Source organism: Ursus maritimus, unplaced genomic scaffold (assembly GCF_017311325.1).
Source record: "Ursus maritimus isolate PB19 unplaced genomic scaffold, ASM1731132v1 scaffold_33, whole genome shotgun sequence".
NCBI classification, from domain to species: Eukaryota; Metazoa; Chordata; class Mammalia; order Carnivora; family Ursidae; genus Ursus; species Ursus maritimus.
In genome coordinates, this window is record NW_024425897.1 from 30,044,829 (window position 1) to 30,048,164 (window position 3,336).

Here is a 3,336-nt window from a genome sequence, read left to right on the forward strand (position 1 = left end):
CGTGGTTGCTAATCCCTTATAGAAACGTGTATCGGTCTAGAAAAAGTAGTCTCTTCAATAGTTTTTTTAAAGATTCATTTATTTGCAAGAGAGAGCATGAGAAGGGGGAGGGGTAAAGATAGAGGGAGAAACAGGCTCGTCACTGAGCGGGAGCCCGATGCGGGACTTGATCCCAGGACCCTGGGATCATGAACTGAGCCGAAGGCAGATGCTTCACAGACTGAGCCCGCCTGCCAGGTGTCCCTAGAAAAGGTAGTCTCTTGACAGCTCACGTATGGACACACAACAGAAGTGTGGCGACTCAGCGTCAGTCTTCTGAGAAACTGCTGGATGCTCTGTGCTCAGAAATACGCGGCTTAGATGTTGGCAGGCTACGGCTCGCAGGCCAGATACAGCTTGCTGCCTATGTTTGTATGGACGGAAGCCAAGAAGGCTTTCCGTTTTTAAATGGTTGCAAAATGATCAAAACTACTTCATCAATTGAGGAAATTATTTGAAATTCATATCTCAGCATCCATCAATCAAGTTTTATTGAAACATAGCCAGACATTAATTGTGTATTGTTTGGTGGCTTTTGCACTAACTACAGTGGCAGAGGTGGGGCCGATGCTGTTGTGCACAAAACCTGCCAAGTCCCGATGTAGAGCCCCTTCCCCTCCGTGCCTTGCAGGAGGAAGCCTGTTCTGCCAGCACCCCAGGGCCCATTGCTACCAGCTCTGCCCAAATCTCTTAGAAGGATCCCATTCATTGGCTTAGGTCTCACCATAATTACCTAATTTTCACCTGATTATCTCTGTAAAGACACTATTGCTAATTAACTTCACATCTTGATGTACTGGGGACTAAGAATCCAGTACATCTTTTTTGAACGGACATGATTCAACATGTAAGTTTGCCCTCTTGCTCCCCACCGCCTGTCCGTGTCCTTTTCATGTGCAAAATACATTCTCCCCAGCCCAACACCCCCAGAAGGCTTAATTCACCCAAGTATCGACTCCAGATCTCCAAATACCATCTAAATCAGATGTGGGTGAGATGGGGTATGCTTCCTCCCGGGGCAGTATTCTCCATTTGGGAACGTGTGATGCCAGACAGGTTACCTGCTTCCGAGATACAATGATCAGACAGGCACAAAGTAGACCATCCTACCCTAAAAGGGAGAAATCAGGAAAAAGGGTTGTGAGCCCCAAACAAGTTAAAACCTAACAGGGCAAATTCCATTAGATTTTGACCAAATGCTCTGTCCTCTCAGCCCACTGGGGTGGTGGCCCTGCCCCTCATCCCTGGATGGTGGACAAACCTCTGGAATTGAAAAGGTGGCTTTATCCTCTGAGACCAAGGAGGTGGCTCTGCCCTCGGGGTCACTCTTCCTTTGTCTTTAAGAATGACCCATGTGCCCCTCCAGAGAGCTGTCGGCCAACGACTTTCTTCATTTCAACCCGTCTCTGTTCCCTTCAGTCCAAGTTGGTAGCATTTCTGCTGAGATGGTTCAGGGATTCACAAGGCACACCCTCCTTCTCTCCAGAGCATGCTTTCTCATTTTTTGCAATATGGATAAGCTGAGAATCTTCCAAATTTTCAAAATCTAGTTCCTTTATGCTTAACAATTCATTTTTCAGTTAATATTTGTCCTCTCAAATTAGTAGGAAGGAGTCAGGCCATGTCTTCAACACTCTGGTTAGAAATCTATTCAGCTGGGGCGCCTGGGTGGCATAGCGGTTAAGCGTCTGCCTTCGGCTCAGGGCGTGATCCCGGCGTTACGGGATCGAGCCCCACGTCAGGCTCCTCCGCTATGAGCCTGTTTCTTCCTCTCCCACTCCCCCTGCTTGTGTTCCCTCTCTCGCTGGCTGTCTCTATCTCTGTCAAATAAATGAATAAAATCTTTAAAAAAAAAAAATCTATTCAGCTGAACATTCCAGTTCATTATTTATAAATTATTTATACAAAAGATTAGAACACAGTTTAGCCAAGTTCTCTGTCACTTTATTAGAAAAATAATGTTTTCCTCCAATTTTCTTTTTTTTTTTTTTTTTCTAAGAACTACTTTTTCTTGGGGCACCTGGATGGCTCTGGGACAGGTCTTGATCCCAGAGTCCTGGGATCGAGCCCTGCATTGGGCTCCCTGCTTGGCAGGAAGCCTGCTTCTCCTTCTCCCCTGCCTGCTGCTCCCCCTACTTGTGCTCTCTCTGTCAGATAAGTAAAATCTTTAAGAAAAAAGAACTTCTTTTTAAAGATTTTATTTGTCAGGGACCAAAGCAGCGGGGAGGGGTAGAGAGAAGCAGGCTCCCCGCTGAGCAGGGAGCCCCATGTGGGGCTTGGTCCCAGGATTTGGGAATTATGACCTATGCCGAAGGCAGACTCTTAACCAACTGAGCCATCCAGGCTCCCCTAAATAAATAAAATCTTAAAAAACAAAAACAACACGATTATCTCTGTAGACTCTATCTCTAAATAAGGTCACGTTCTAAGGTGTGTGGTTTGGGATTCCAACATACCTCTTCTGCGGGAATACAATTCAACCCATAACAATGAACGAAGAAATAGCGCGAACGCCACTATAACCCTTACCTGACACAGAGGGAGCGCTGCACCCAGCCACAGCAGAGCGTACACAGCTCTCAAGTGCACAGGGAATATGATACCGTGTAGACTGAGCGCCAGGTCATAGAACAAACCTCAAAAATTAATGATGGGGTCTTGTCAAAAGGACACTGCAACCAGCTTAACACTGGCCAAATCTGGAACAGGTAGAGCATCCAGATAAATAATGATAGCAGGTTATAACCAAAAGAATAAAAGTCCGTGGACCCATACTGATATAAACACGGAAATGTATAAACAAGTATGAGAGGAGGGAAAACTCTTCTTTAAAGTAAAATATCACTTAATACATAAGAAATGACATAATTAGAAAAATCACCACTTGGTAGCCAGCACAGTAACATTTGTCTTAGGCAAGAATCATCCATGAGTTTAAAATTAGGTGGGGGAAAGTTTTATGAGGGAATATTTAGTCTTAAAACATCTGCTCACGAGACACTTATTAATTATAATTGGAAAAAATAATAACATTACAAAAGAGAAATCTGGCATTTACCACTTTAATTAAGCAATCAAAATTAATTTTGCTATTATTGGCACAAATAAATATGGAATTCTTGATACGGATCTCTGAGAAGACACGTCACTTCTGTAGTATTCCTGCCAAACATGCGTAAACTGAATCTAAATTATGAGGAAACATGTAACAGACTGAGAGTCATTCAGCATGAAAATGGCAGGGCTTTCAAAACTGTTGAGGTCATGAAAGACTAGTCCAGTTTGAAGGTAACTAAA